This window comes from Crassostrea angulata, chromosome 5, assembly GCF_025612915.1.
Source record: "Crassostrea angulata isolate pt1a10 chromosome 5, ASM2561291v2, whole genome shotgun sequence".
Taxonomy (NCBI): domain Eukaryota; kingdom Metazoa; phylum Mollusca; class Bivalvia; order Ostreida; family Ostreidae; genus Magallana; species Magallana angulata.
The window spans coordinates 20,625,383-20,642,638 of NC_069115.1; the positions used below are offsets into that span (position 1 = coordinate 20,625,383).

The window sequence follows — 17,256 nt, forward strand, 5'->3', positions numbered from 1 at the left end:
AAAATTTTTTAAATTGTTATTTGACAGGTAGCTTTTAGAATTCTATTCATTGACTTTTTTAAATAAAAAATTAAATAAAAAATATGTTTGTGATTAAAAGTATAGGTTCAAGATTTAAAACAAAAAATATGACAGTCACTGCATATATTGGCCAAAATTTGTACCTTAATTGACTCAAATATGTCCTCAGTAAATAAATTAATAGATTAAAAAAAACGGCAAACTAAATTGTTTCGTTTGGAATTCAACAAAAAATTGCGAGTTTAAGAATTATGTTTGTAAAAAACTTAAACATGAAAAAACGCATAAAAATGTATGTCAGTATGTCATAGTCTCGATTTCAGAAATCTTTAAAAAGTTAATTATTTTAATGGAGAGGATTCGAACTTAATGAAACTGCATGGATTGATTTCAGAAAAAATGTTCATTTAACCATAAATTGGGCACATTAATCCACAGAAAAAGCTATTTGGCTATCATATGACACATATATAGCCTCACAACAAAAGCTTTTTTTCCCTTTTCTTTAATGATTTTGGGCAGTGACAATATCAGATCAATGGAAATTCACTTTTTATCTGTTCAACACACATGAAACTGAACTGAACTGCAACAGTCAGTTAATTACTAATTTTCCAGATCATGTGCAATACACAAAGAATTGATATCCCTATTTTAATTAAAAGCGAGGAGCGCATCCTTTGCAAATTTTAAAGTACTAGCTGCTTTTATTATTTTTCTTGAGAGTTAATTGTAAACTATCTATGAAATTAAAACAAACGTTCGGTAGTTCCGATTTTATATCATTGCGATTTGATATGCAACGGTTGAGTCGCAGATATATGTACATGTGCACTCACATATAAGGAATCAAGACGACTCTAAAGTGACATTATAAGCAGATCGAGAGAATTCCTAAAGGATATGACACGAGGCAACTTTTTCAGAATTTCGACGATAATCTACCAGGAAAGTAATATTAAGCCATGCAATTAAAGTAAATCAAAATGTCTTTGTTATCCCTACTGCATTAATTGCCAACTAGATTGAATCCAGTAGATTAAAAATCATTTTCTTTTATATACCATATGTGTATTGCAACATTTGGTTCTGACAGCAGCTTTTTAAGAAATTTATCCTCGGTCATCATATCAATCTACCCATGCAGTAATTGAACGAGATTTTTTGTATAGAACAAAAAGGGAAATTGATGTGATGTGATTGGTGAAATTTAGTTAAATTAAAGTAAAACCTGTTACCTTTTTTTTTTTTAATTCAAATCATTTAACAAGTGCATGTTTCTATTTAATATAAAGATTATTAAAAGATTGCTAAAAATTTTAAAGTTTATAGTTCCTGATTAGTTACTGTAATAGATTACTTTAATTTAAAGAATGAAATTTAACATATTGAATTACACATCTCTATTGAACATATATACATATCACATAATTAAACACATGTAGTAACATATATATGGAATAAATAATATTTGATGCACAGATAGTACACTGTAATTGTATATAATAAATTATCTCAAATATTGAAAAAAAATATCTAGATTATAAATTAAGGCAAGTTAAAATAAATATCAATAATGTACGACAAAAGTATTTCATTCATGTAACAGAAGAGAGCAATTGTTGTGACACTCAAATTCATACAGAGCAACCAAGCAGCAAATAGCGAATAAATCGAATGTATAGCTTTAATACAGTGACGGTGCAAGGTGCCCCTAAGAAACAAGAGACTGCCTGCAACATATGGCCCGTATATTGAGCAAGTCCTTACCCACAAAATAAACACAGGTCCCGGCGGGATGATAAATCAACAATAAAGTTATTGCTGAGGCTTTAGATATACCATTACAGCCCTCAAATATACACTTATTATTATATTGTCTTAATAATGACTAATTTCATTATTGCTGAGGCTTTCGATACCATTTAAGCCCTCAAATATACATTTATTATCATACTGTCTTAACGACTAATTTTAAATTCACTTATTTTTATATATTGGTGAGAACCTCCATCAAGTTACGTACTTGTGCATTTCCCGAATGACTGTGAAAATTTGGCATTTAGACTCCTTAGTTACTAATCTTATACAAAACAGACTCATTGGTTTTCCTTCCCAGCTGATGATTGAAAGGCTTAATCTTTTCTTTTTTTTTTTTTTTTTGCAAATCAATGCAGCTCATTCCTAAAAAAAAAAACCTGTCTAAATCTCATTGTTTATACATACAAATATACTCTTAGGTAAGCATGGAAATGCAAAGAAAACTTCGAAAACTTGCGCAATATTGCACTTCAGGAGTCAATATGTTTGGGCTTGGAAAGAAAACAATGGGCTAAGACAATTGGATAATTTGAAGTCAGGGGCACATCTGAGCTTGATTAGGTCTGTTAAATTCATGTGATCAATTGCAAAAAGCTTTACTTCGTTTTTGTGAGTGTCAACTAGTGAAATTTAAGTCTTCAACGTCTGGTATTCTAAGATTGAAGATTAAGGAAGAATATTACATTGTACTTATAAATATAACTTTGCTCTAGCTGCGTTAAATGGAAAACACAAGATTCTTAACAATTAAATTTTCTTGACTCAGATTAAATTGTTCTAGCTAGCTAAGACAAAAAACAATCCTTGTTTTTCAAATCTTAAAAATTCATATTACTGGGATAAATATTATTGCCTATCTTATTGCACTGACAAGCCATTCTTTAAACCATTATTTGTATATTGCCTGTGTGACGGTCAGACCAGTTTGAATATTGGCACCAGATAGCTCAGTTGGTAGAGCACCTGACTAGAGATTTAGGGGGCCGGGTTCGAATCCTCAGGTCTGGTCCGTCATTTAATTTCTCCCATCCCTTTACACCTGTGACCCAAGTATTCCCACATAAACTAACAAAGAAAACATTTCATTGTTTAAATGTTATGAAACAAAGCTATATAATTTACCAGTTTACATGATCAATACAACCTTGAATTTGATAGATGACCTTTATAATTTTGCCCGGTCATTTAGATCTCCGACCTTGACGATTAAAGCTGAGCACCACTTGTCAAGCAGCCACCGTCACACAGGTCTATATAAATCCTTTCATTTCTTTACAGTCCCAATTGCAAACCTGCAACTTGTGGCCGACATATCACCGGTAAGTATTCCTTTCATGGTCTTAATCTTTTATGCATTTATTTATAATTTTATGGGTATAATTTGTTTGTAAATAATGCATTGACCCGTTTCTTCCCCTGGGATGGGGGGGGGGGGGGGGGTAATAAGCCTACCTAAGTACATGTGGTAAGTATTCTGCTATTTAATATAAAACTCCACTAATACCTTTGTTACCGGCCTGGAATTATAATACTATCAACTATAGTTATAATACTTAGTCAAGCTCCACTTTAGATCTCAGTCTCACTTTCGACTAACATGCAAAAGCAAGAATTAGATCAAAAGGGAGCTTTATAAAACTTATGAGAGTTTTCAGGGCCGTTACAGTACTCTTCATCCAATCCTAACAACTCTAGATGATCAAGGGCTTCATTCAAGCTATAGTTCATCAAATTTCTTTTAAAGTGAATTTCCATCTCCTCTTTGTGAGGGATATTAATGAAATGAGGCATGTAAATTGTATTACTGAGAATCTTGATGTCTCCCCATCAAGACTGCACTCCGGATTTCTGTTCTGTCTGATGGTCCATGTCATTTTCTTCCTTTGCTAATTATATATGGAGATACTAGAAGATGGAAGTCATGTTTAGGAGGGGGGGGGGGGGGGGGGGGGGTTGAAATGAGAGGGAAAAGGTAGGATGAAGTGAGAGGGAAAAGGAGGATGAGGGTGAAAGGGAGTCAATAAGGGGTGAAAAGGGGAGGGGTGAGGTGAAGGGAAAAAGAGAGGGGTGATTTAATTGAATATAAAGGGGGAAAAAGGGAGGGGGTTATGTGAAAGGGGAATTCAAAAAATGGAAAGGGGGGTGTGTTAATATGAATGGGAAAAAAGGGGGATTATTAGAACAGCCCTAGATGACAGAAAAAAGTTTGTTGTTCTTCATCAGATAGGTCCTAGTAAACTAGCCCTCCTCAAAACTTTTGATCAATATCTTTATGGAAAGTACTTGAAATAATCATTTCTGATACAAACCACATGTTGCTTAAGTTACCAGCCTAAGTCAATCAATGTCATTGGCCACGGTTTTACACTCAGATCAATTGCTTGACTCTCGATCACCAGCAAAACATTTTACGCCATGTACATTTATACTATAATGTACATTGTGTTTACAATTTAATCAATTCTTACATTATTAAAATCTGTCCATTCAACTGACATTAAATTCTGTTTACAAACTGCTTCAGAGAATTCAGCAGCAGCAGCTGACTGCTCTAAAAATTCATGAATAAATTCAAAATAAAAATGTAAAATACAGGTATGCTTGTACCGGAACATCAAAGTGAATTACATGTACTAAATTCTTTAATATTTTGAACAAACAGAATATATTCAGAAAAAAAATCAATAGGAGTTTTGTAGTATTTAGAATAAATTTATATTAATTGATATTCAAGGGGGCGGAAAATGCATGCATGATCGATTACCATTCATACAATTGCCAAAATATGTAACATATGCAACATGATGCTCACTCCTCCATGGCACTTGATCCTACCTCTATCTTTTTAGAGGTCCGTGTTGCTCTGCTTTGAATTTGTTTTTCGTTTTATGGATTTTTGAGATGGTTGACAGTTTGTTATTGTCATTTTTCATTTGGAAATTACAGATAGAATTGATTGATGACATATGCCTGCTTGAATTTTCATATCTTAAGATTGCACCAATTTTTTGCAATCCATTGATATTGGGTTTCTTTTCTTTTGCATATTACACTTTGTCATATGAGTATTATAAAATATTTGACACTTTAAAACTTAATTAAAAATATCTAATATTAATGTATCTAGAAGAATTATTTATATAATCTTAAAAGACATCTTTATGTGAATTACATACTTAAATTAAAATGATTATAAGTGCATGAATTGGGTCCGGAAAACTAACAAAATGTGATATCATAATAATTAACAGCTTTGATGCCGTAGATATATTATACTACTGTCTTCAAACCTTCTGATTCAGAATCAAAAATCAATGGTGTAAGGATGCATATGGTACATGCACTCAGTGTGAGTATATACTCTCATATCTATAAATGATATCATCAAAATATTCATATTGATAAGAATTATTATATTAACATTATGGACAACTCAAAAGTGTCTTGTCTGTTCAAAAAATGTACGGAACATTATGAAAGGGACAAAAAATTTTATACATGGTCTTTTCAAACTGTTCAACTGAACATTGTAACGTAATACCAATATGCATGCATGCATGGTCTTTTCATTTAATTACTATTCAGCTGAACATTATACTGTAATACCAATATGGTTGACCATTGATGTATATAGAATGACAAAGGTCAATTCAACAATGACCTCCAGGGAATACATGATCAGCCAGCCACCAATCAATCAATGCTCCTCTCTGGGAGGGACATGAATATGTATGAGCAAAATGTGTCATGAATATGCAATAGCATACTGTCCCTTGGGTAAAGAGATTTATTGGTTAAAAAAGAGAAAGATCATTTGAGGTATTTTAAAGTTGCCATTAATACATTGAGTCAAGAAAGTCAAGGAAAAAAAAATGGAAACAGATTACATGTACTAGATATAAATTACAAAGATGATACTGAAGATTCCTAATTAAACGCGAGAAATTAATTTCCGCGTAAAATCGTGAGAAGCATTAACCCTCGTGGGTTTTAAAATCTTGTTTTTATTTTTTATTTTTTAGACAGTTTAATGTTATCAAAAAATTGGTGATTGCGATTTTAAAATTTCTCGCAATTTGATACAAAACAGCGGAACCACAGAATGAAGTACTTGCATAAAATAAGGAATTTACAGTACATATATTAATATTTTTTTTCAATGTTTGCTCAATATATTCTTCCCGTCTCATGCAAACAACCACCACTATACAATTTGTACAATGAAAACTCAGTTATCACCTATAAACACAAGAGACAAATGATTTGATTGGTTTATTAAATATTATCATTATTAATTTCATTCAATAATTTTTACTTTTACAATTTTAAGACAATATATTTAAATATATATTTGAGACCAAGATTGACCTCATTATGTATGTGTGATTTTGTTAGATTATTAAGAAGCCTGTTCGCTGTAACCATGCATGTTTTACTCAGGTATATATACCAGTATATGATTTTGGGGGATTTATAGGGGGAACGCAGCAGAGTTTTTTGCTCAAAAATTGCTATTTTTTGCGACTTTTTTGGCACTCAATTTTAGATGTCATTTTTTTTCTTTTTGGTAATATTCCTCCACCCCTTCCCTTTATAAAATTCTACTATGCTGTCTTAATTGGTATTAAACTATAGATATGTTCATTCTAATTTAACTTAAACGCCTTAAAAGGTCTTTGAGCCCAATCATGATCCGGCTTCCGCATGCAGGTATGCAGTTGAATGAATTTATTCTTTAATTTTATCATCGATGTTCTCCATCTGCCTGTTACCAACATATTTTTTTACCAGAAAGTTCAGCTGTATTCATGGAAGGAGGCTGGGAGGGAAAGGGTCAATTAACACATAGAACCATTTTAACAAGACCTTGGACTTTCGGTTGGACGTAGCTATCTATTTGTTGCGTCAAAACAATTTAAAAATGACGCGGTTTAAAGCGAAATATACACCGATTGCGTAGTCTTAGCTCAAAAGCCAGACAAATCTTGTTGATTTCACAGAGCTATGACTGAGTAGCCAGCAATGAAATAGACAGGCCTACGTCACATTGCTGTTTGACACAACTACCCAAAGTCCAAACTCTTGTTAAATTGGTTCTACATCCATCAGATATCTACCTTTAATATTAAAAAATAATTTGTTAACTAAGCTCTTAAAATTAAGAAAGCATTAAGAAAAACTCCATATATGCTTTTCTATAATTGTTTATACACAGCTGATTTTCTTTTTAAGAATATTTATATAGAGTCTAACATTGATGCACCATTATCATGCATCTCTTTTATTCCATGTATAGCTTAAATGGCTAAGCTATTTTTTTCTTCAAAACATCAGACAGACAGTGCTAAAAATGGTGTTTTTAGATATCCATAGTGCCCTAAAACATAAAATTTTGTCATCTACAAACTTTGTATGATTATCAATTGGTTATAATCTTCAAAGTCCAAGCAATTATTGTATCATATGATAATTCAATAGCATATAACAAGCCTTTTCCAAACTGTTGCTAAGAATAAACCCCATGGAGTGAAAAGGATGGGGATGCACAAAAACGAAGAGGAAATGAGAAGAAAATGAGCCACAATTGGTCTCTGAAAGGATCATTTGGGAGACCTAATGGGAAATTTGTCTAATGCATATGTACTTCTGTTGTATATAAATAGAAAATCTCATCAGAATCTCAAAAGGAACTAAATATTCACTTACATCATGGTATATCTCACAGTGGGCAGTATTTCTTGAATACTAGTTGATATTGTGGAAATTTATACTGCAAATTCAGGGTAGGTGGGGGCTAGTGAGATCAAATTAACCTTTAGCTCAGGGGATAAAGCACTGCATGGTTTTCTAAACCAAAGGGTCCAGAGCTTGAGCCTACTAATATATGGTCATCCTCTATTACATAAGAAATAAAGGGTCTGCATTAAAATTCCTTTGAGATCAGGTTAATTCGTGGATAATGGGGGGTACCAGAAAAAATCAATGAAAATAATGATCCCCCATGAAAATTAAAGACATTACACAGACCATAACATTTGGTCAAGTTAACTATACCTCAGTATGCTTATTAATCTATTAATTTTATCTGAATTCTCAAGACTGAATTTCTCTCTCTCTCTCTCTCTCTCTCTCTCTCTCTCTCTCTCTCTCTCTCTCTCTCTTCTTTTTTTTTTATTACCAATTAAGATATACTTTGAAACACAATTATCTGGTATTGGATGAAAATTGGGTGCTAAGCAGAGATATGAATTGCTGCCAGATTTTTCTGTAACTTGACAGATTTCCTATAATTCTGAGTCCCATGATTCTTGGGTTCCTTGGGGTTCCTTGTAATGATTCTCTTTGACCACAATGATGGACATGAACTTATCAACTATAACCCCCTCCCTCCTCCGTTGGCCCTTCCAATCCTCATGTTAAATAATGCATCATACATGACATGAAGGAGCTCAGGTATTTATAAGGAGTGTACATAATACTCAATCCTCCTTACCCTGCTGACTCACCCACCCCTAGCCCAACCCCCCCCCCCCTCACCCCCCACCCATCCCCCCCCTTCCCTACCTCTACAAACAATGAGTAACGGTGTTAATAAAAGGTCTGTTTTAATATTAATCTACCTTTGTCAGAGCATATCTTCCTCAAATAAACAAATCATGGATATCAATATCGATATTTGTTAATAACGTTGTTATTTTGTGTTTTTAAAACAACTTTGGACTTCAGATATTGAACTTTGTAAAAATATTTTTTGAAATCTTAAACCCTGAGTAAACGTAATCCTTAATAAAAAGTCATTAAAGATACATATTAGCTGAGCTAAAAGTTGACACACATTTAAAAACATATATTGTCCTTTTAGATAAATTGAATACATGGACAGCTAGACCGATGCAGTTCTAGCAATAGTAATTTTTCTTGCACATGAAATAAATTAAGCACTTATATCCAATTCATATATTTCTTAACTTGTGTAACTTTCGTTGCGGCATAAGTTCAATGAAACATTTGCAAGAATCTCTGTTAATCAAACCTAAAACAAAATTTCACAATTTCTTTTTGTTTGTTTATTGACAAAGCACTTATCCAAATTCAATTGAGAAAAAAAATTAAGCTAGTGGCCTCTAGCTTGCATCAGATTGCTCAGAAAAAATTTCTTTCAATGCGGTAATTCTGACGCCATGATTACGGTCTGGATCTTTTCTAAAGATAAGATTCTCAACCTTGTTCTTAATGAAAGCAGCAATCACTGGGCATTACTGAGAGGTTTCAATGGAGGAATTATACTAGATCTTAATCACCTCAAAACCAAGTTAGCAACATTTATTCTTATTAGCTGTCAGGGATTATAGCTAAAACTACTCACTGATGTATTTTTAGAAATATGATTAATCATTATCAAAAAAATCAAAGCCATGGAAAAACTGCATATTAAGAATGAACTAGTTAATAATATTATAATCGGCAAAATTGAATGTACAATTATAAATTTTATGACGTGATAAAATATTGAATAGGTGATACCTTTTTAAAATTGCTGTATGCCAATTGAATTCCATGAAGTTTATTAGGCAGTTGGATATGATAAATTCAGTTTGTCCAATTTAAATACACATGGAAAAACTGCCTTTAACATTCCGATATGAAATAAATATATTAAATATACTGTATAGCACAATATTTTGGCAGATGTAAAATTTGGCACATGATTTATGAGATATAAATTAAGATATGAAATTTTATGAATCTATTTAAAGATACTTATATTTTTGGCAATTTCAAAAAATTGAAAAAAAAACTTAAATAACAAGATTATTTAGTGTACTAAGTTGTACTTAGATTCTGGTGATTTGGTGATAGTAATATTTGTCAAAATTAGTCAAATTTTAAATGAGTTACGAGGGTCAATCAAAAAATACGAAGACTTTTGTCATAGCTATGTTACTTAACGTCATATCATTACTAAATTTGGTAGACATAATTTAACAATAATTTCAAACAATTTGCAAGAAAAAAAAGTTCATAACTTCCTTTACTTCTAAGAATTATTAAGAATCTAATCCTGCAAAAATGAGGTCACGGCGCACGGTCAAAATTTGTGTTATGTCAACAATAAACTATATAATGTTGAAAGTAATATCTCTATAAATCGGGCTTAAAACCAAATAATATTGAAACCTCAAATTTAGTAAGGTCATGGTATTCTATGTTCCAAATAATGACGGGATATATTGTTTTTTCGAACAGATATTAGTAACTAAAGACAGATAGTTCTCTTTAGAATTGACTAAAAACATCGACGTCGCCGGACGTCACGGCGCAAGGAGAAGTACTAACAAAACAGATTTAACTCAGGAAAAGGACGATACAAGCTGTGAAAATGCTCAATGGTGCAAAAAATAAGTCAACAATTATTTGCAAGTTTGTGTTTAACTGTAATAAATTTTGTAGGGGTGGTATTTTGAATATCAAACTGTCCGAAAGAGAGTAGAATATCTGTAAATATTTGGTACAAAAAATAAGTAACGTCAACCGGCGTTCAGGGTTGTCCTTACTATAAACTAAGAGATACATGGTTAGAAAATGAAAACTGTGAAGAACTGACTTATGATTCTCGAACAAATGTGTGCAAATAAGATGTTAAGTGATTCAGTGCCATTTTGAATTGTAAGGAGATAGGCACAAGAGACTAAGCGTGATACAAAGATGGGGTTTATCTATAAACTGTGCGTGTTTAATCTTGACGTCATGTTTTGAACGTTAACGTGCGCCGTGGTGACAAAACATGTTGTTTTTAAAAAGGGGTAACAAAAATACCGTTTCATCAAATGGACTAAAACTTCGCATATCTATAACATAAGTGTTGGTGCACGGATTAATCTGTTAAGTATGACTTTCATGAAAAATATATGATAGACAGCCACATTGTCTTCGTATTTTTTGATTGACCCTCGTAATTTCCTAGCTGTAATACTTGTACTATTATCACCCTAATTAACCATAAAAATCCAAACTAATCACTAAATAATTAAATACTTTCACTTACTTTCATCTCTCCTATGGTTGTGTTTATAATAAACTGTCACTGTTTGTGAAGACCCTCCAATATCTAGTCAATTCTCCTGCAATATATTAAAATTCATAATTACATATACTTCCCCTAAAAAACTGCCAGTTTAAGTTTTCTAATGCTTCTTTGCAATGTATTGTCCTCTGATGGCTTCCCACCTCCTATAAAAAGTAATGTGCAGGCAAGTGATCTAGGGCCCCCTTGCTCTTTAATTAACGCATTTCTGTGAAAATCATTATACAAATGAACTGACTCCAGTTAGAATCAATATAGCATCCCTGTTCTCTTAATTTTGTCTCTCTCGAATCTCGTCTCTTTCTCTGTCTCTCCCTTTTCCATTTACCCTTGAAGTCAACTGACCTTAAAAGAAAAACAACGTACTACGTCTGCTGCCGCTAGGAAATTAAGTCTTGTTTTCTAATTGCTTTTCACAACTGAAATATTGAAATCTTCTGTTGATCCTCATTAGTTCAGCGTCAGATATGGATTCTTAGCAGGAAATATGCAGAACATTTTTTTCTTCTTTTCTCTTCAATTACCTTTTTATCGGCAGTCTAGTTAGGTCCGTTCACAAGTCAAAACAGAACACATAACAAACAAAACGTCTGCTGATCTAGTTGCTCGCAGTTTCCTTCTAGCGTAGTGTGTGCATGTTTTCAGAACTTACTTCCTTACATCTGCTACAGTCAACTTCAATCACTAACACAGGCTTAGAGAGGCCTATATACGCTAGCTACGGTGGAAGAAGAAAGAAGGGGAAGAAAAAAAAAACGTCTTCTGCATCAATGAAAATTATTGGGAAAAAATCCTCTCGCTCTATAGCCAGCTCGCAACAGCACTATGTCTGCATGTTAATAATTATATCAACTCTCACAAAATTTCCAATTTTCCCTCCTAACACATTCGCAGAGCAAATGCCTGACCTGAAATGCAGCCCTCAAATGTATATGTATTTGTGAATATGATAATTGATTCTCTTTTCAAGGGATCAATAAAAAAAGAATTAAGCAACCCGACCAGCCGGCATACACGTGTTGCATCCATGTGTGCTGTAGATATCATCTATCCTTCAATTTATTAAAAAAAAAAATCCGAATATGAAGAAACATAAAAATATATGAGAGAGAGAGAGGAGAGAGAGAGAGAGAAGAGAGAGTGAGGGGGGATAGATGCCAATGCATGATTCACCATCAATAAAAAAGGATCCAAAGTCATGACAAAGAGAATTAAGAACAAATAGTTGTCAGATGCATCTGTACCAAAAATAATATTCTTGTAGGTTTGAAAAAAAAAATTGAAAGAGAGAGAAAGAGAGAACAATGAATTATGTCGTCTTCACACAAACCTTCAGTGTCACTAGAGAGATAACGAGAGAAGAAGAGAGATATTTGTAATGTACGTGAACTTAGTAGAAGAATTTGAGAGAGAGAGAGAGAGAGAGAGAGAGAGAGAGAGAGAGATGTCAATGCACTCCAGATTGAAGATTCTGGGTTTAAATACTGGAGTATATATGTACACTGTATGTCAATTATTCTGACTACTAAATTTAAGGCTGGTTTGTCAATATTTTGTTTTGATTATTTTTATTTATTTTATATTGAATTTTTTTCAATTGATGATAAAGAATCGTCTAACAAAATAGCTATCAGTATATCAATGGTGCTACTTTTATATCAAAATTTTTACTGATAGTCACTATCTAATATAACAAAATGTTTTTAAACAAACTACATGAATTAAAAAAATTGCCATTACCGCATTTCGAAAACAGTTGTACGTAAAAGGCACATTTAGGTCAGATCTAATTAACTTACCTGTATTTGAAACCCATGTTAAATTGATCTCCTCTTGTTCATGGAGTTGAAGATTGTTTTAAAATCTTGAACATCAAAACAAACCTACAAGTTCATAGCATCAAACAAATTAGTGTTTGTCAAAGATTCAAATTTCATTTTTTTTCCTATAAATACAACAGATTTTTTTTTTCCGATTTGCCTTAATGGATCTTATGATATTGCCGGTATACTGTTTATTGTCCTAATTATCCTCCATGTATCACTTAAGCAATGAACTGTGATATCCCGCCTTTATCAAAATGTTTATCAAATCTTACCTCTCCCCTCTCCCTTTAATAAAACAACCAACAAAACTACCGATTGTAATCGGATATATGCCTGATATCTCGATGTCCTCTTAATTGGCTGCCTTAATTAATTATGTTTTAATCATTACTCAATCAAAGCACCAAACGTACGTTATCATGCACAGTTTTTAATCTTCAAAGGAAATTATTTTCAATTCCAATGGGCTGGTTTTGGCGATATCTTTTATCAAAGATTCTCTCTATGTTTTATATATGTGTATTTGAAGTGTAATCAACTTAGTAATACCACATTATATATACATTTTCCAGTGTCTTCGCCTGTTATAAAACTTTGTATCGATTTTGTACTATATAACCCATAGTACAAATGATGCCAAATCGAGGCACCAGCGGGGTTTGCTTATTAATATTTAAATGTATAATCGTACGATGGCTTAAAATTATATAAATATAAGTAATAAGGAATCATTCTTTGAATATTATGAGATGATAATTTCGGTCGGGGTGTGATCAAATCTATCATAAAGCCCTTCGGGCTTTATTGGATTTGATCACGCCCCGACCGAAATTATCACCTCATAATACTCAAAAGAATGATTCCTTATTCCTTATATATAATTGTTATACTTTCATGTTAAATACTGAAATCTGATTGGTTAAGACGCAGTTAATAATATTTACTATTACCCTCAGCGTTAGCAACGCACTTGGCAACGGGTAACATTATATAAATAGTGCCTGTTTGGGAGGGTAACAGTTGAAATTGACACCCCGAGAAAACCATTGTCAACCGACGCGAAGCGGAGGTTGACAATGGTTTTCGAGGGGTGTCAATTTCAACTGTTATCCTCCCAAACAGGCACTATTCATTTTGTTATACTGAATGTCTTTTTTAAAATTTTTAAGAAAATTTTACTGCTTTTATATAGGAATAACGTGAATTCTACAGCGAACCGTACGCGCATAATTTTCGCGCATGTAACATTTTTTAATGTTACCCGTTGCCAAGTGCGTTGCTAACGCTGAGGGAAATAGTAAATATTATTAACTGCGTCTTAACCAATCAGATTTCAGTATTTAACATGAAAGTATAACAATAAAAAATGTTACATGCGCGAAAATTATGCGCGTACGGTTCGCTGTAGAATTCACGTTATTCCTATATAAAAGCAGTAAAATTTTCTTAAAAATTTTAAAAAAGACATTCAGTATAACACAATAAATAGTGCCTGTTTGGGAGGATAACAGTTGAAATTGACACCCCTCGAAAACCATTGTCAACCTCCGCTTCGCGTCGGTTGACAATGGTTTTCTCGGGGTGTCAATTTCAACTGTTACCCTCCCAAACAGGCACTATTTATATAATAGTGCCTGTTTGGGAGGGAGAAATTGACACCCCGAAAAAAAACATTGTCAACCGACGCGAAGCGGAGGTTGACAATGGTTTTCGAAGGGTGTCAGATTCAACTGTTACCTTCCTAAACAGGCACTAATTATTTTATTATACTGAATGTCTTAATTTTAGAAAAAAAAATTACTGCTTTTATATAGAAATGACGTAAATTCTATACGGAGAACGGTCCGCGCATTATTTACGCGCATGTAATAATTCGTTTTATTATACTTTCATGTTAAATACTGAAATCTGATTGGTTTAGACGCAGTTGATAATCCGTTCTATTACCCTCAGCGTTACCAACACACCTAGCAACGGGTAACAAATCAAATTGTTACATGCGCGTAAATTAAGCGCGTATGGTTCGCCGTTGAATTCACGTCATTTCTATATTAAAGCAGTAAAAAATTCTCTAAAATTAAGACATTCGGTATAATGAAATTAATATTGCCTGTTTGGAAGGATAACAGTATATAAATAGTGCCTGTTTGGGAGGGTAACAGTTGAAATTGACATCGCGAGAAAACCATTGTCAACCGACGCGAAGCGGAGGTTGACAATGGTTTTCGAGGGGTGTCAATTTCAACTGTTATCCTCCCAAACAGGCACTATTTATTTTGTTATACTGAATGTCTTTTTTAAAATTTTTAAGAAAATTTTACTGCTTTTATATAGGAATATCGTGAATTCTACAGCGAACCGTACGCGCATAATTTTCGCGCATGTAACATTTTTTAATGTTACCCGTTGCCAAGTGCGTTGCTAACGCTGAGGGTAATATAAAATATTATTAACTGCGTCTTAACCAATCAGATTTCAGTATTTAACATGAAAGTATAACAATTGAAATTGACACATCTCGAAAACCATTGTCAACCTCCGCTTCGCGTCGGTTGACAGTGGTTTCCTTGGGGTGTCAATTTCAACTGTTACCCTCCCAAACAGGCACTATTTATAAAGTGTTACCCGTTGCCAAGTGTGTTGCTAACGCTGAGGGTAGAACGGATTAAAATCGTCTAAACCAATCGGATTTCAGTATTTAATTAACATGAAGGTATAATAATGTATGATAAGCTAGCACCATCTCTATATTAAAACACAAGACAATGCTTTCAAATTTTTGCATAATTCAAAAAACACAAATATCAGATTCTTTTTCAACATATCTTTGTAAAAGATTTTTTTATTTCAAATCAAAATTCAGAATAAGTCGGAAAGGTTCTTGCTATATATAGATACATTCAGTACCTACATGAATGCATGTGCACACAAGTGCATATGATTTTGAACTCGGTAAATTATATCATATATCTCGAGCAGCAGTGATAAATTAGCGATGATTTAATTCAAGCATTTATAAATGATATTATTATCATATGATTCTTAGATATGCTTTAAATCATATTTGTCCTATTTATTAAGGTGGTGTGGAATACTTCCTTTTAAAATAATAACAACATGAAGTATGTATGTGGCTTTTATCATTTTTAACTTTCCCCAAAATTTTAAAACATATTTTTTTGTCAAATATTATAAAATCTGAAAATTCTAAACCATTGAAACTTCAAAGTATTTTAAATAGTGATGTACTTTTATCCACAATCGAGAGGTGTCCCATACCACCTTTATTTCAACATCTACTGTATACAGAGCAGAGATCTAAGAGTTCCTGCCCTTTATTCAACGTCTGAAGTTTTAACTTTTTTATTTTTTCATATTTGTAACCGCCGCCCGTCCGGACACTGTTGGGGGGGGGGAGGCTATAGGGGGTAGAGGCTTAGCTCACCCCTATTTCGCAAAGATATATAGACATCGTAATGAATGAATCAATCAATCAAACAATCAATCACTGAATGAATGAATGAATGAATGAATGAATCATTAATTATTATTTTTTTGCTTGTCAAGATTTCGGATAAGTCTAGCTCCGCAACCCCCCCCCCCTTCCCACTTTAATTCATTGTTCCGACACCAATGTCAATGTGCCATAGTTACTACCTCACTTAAGTTATTGACGGGTGCTATATATATATAACACTGGCGTCGGAAGCAAATTGAAAGTGGGGGGGGGGGGGGCTATACTAATTCTTAGAAATCATGGAAATCCTAATCCGGGGGGGGGGGGGGGGGGTTACCTTTACTTCCAAAAAATAACTTACCCAAAATCCCAAAATCATGAAATTCCTAATCCGTGGGGGGGGGGGGGGGGGGGGGGGGGGGGGGCTAGTATGCTTCTGAATCCAACTTCTCAATCTTTAAAGGTAAATTTAGGAACAATACTCTATCCTGCGAGAAAAAATGGGGGGCTGAACCCTCTATCATGCTATGTTTCTAATGGTTAGGTATAACTTGGCAAAAATAGTGGGGGGGCTAAGCCCCCCCCCTAGCCCCCCCCCACCGGTTCCGACGCCTATGTATAACATATCTTTCTGACGTGTGCCCCTCCGGTTTTATTTGCCCGTGCGCTCATTATTTATAAACGTCCCCCCCCCCCCTGTATCGGCCACTAATTTAATTCACATTTAAACTTGGAAGCTTTTATTCAATATATTGGGTAGTCGCATATTTGATTTCCTCGAGCACGTATGTTTAATGTTATGCACAGGCAATATTTTCAGACACACCCTCACACCCCCCCCCCCACCCCCCGTTAAAAAAGAACCAGTGTCGTCGGTCATCTATAACATTGGGGTTTTTTTTGTTAACATAGATAGCAGCTAATAGCTAAGGTCCATATGTTGAATTTGTTACTTTAAAAATGTGTTTTCGATCAAGTCTTAAAAAGGGCAGTCAAATTCACGCGGGTTTTCCGTATATGCACTCTTCATTTTGGAGGCAAGAAAA

At 33.6% G+C, this 17,256-nt stretch overlaps 1 protein-coding gene across 6 annotated transcripts in view; it reads right to left on the reverse strand.

The window, feature by feature from the left end:
- The window catches only part of LOC128184602 (cubilin-like), a 49,450-nt gene extending 36,581 nt beyond the window's left edge, over positions 1–12,869 (reverse strand). For 2 of the 6 annotated variants that reach the window (XM_052854159.1, XM_052854150.1), the window contains exons 1-2: positions 11,273–11,443; positions 10,889–10,964 (exon numbers count right to left, since the gene is read on the reverse strand). The gene's annotated coding sequence lies outside the window, so the exon portion shown is untranslated. The other 4 variants (XM_052854152.1, XM_052854153.1, XM_052854154.1 and 1 more) reach the window with 4 other exon arrangements.
- Between the last annotated feature and the right edge of the window lie 4,387 nt (positions 12,870–17,256).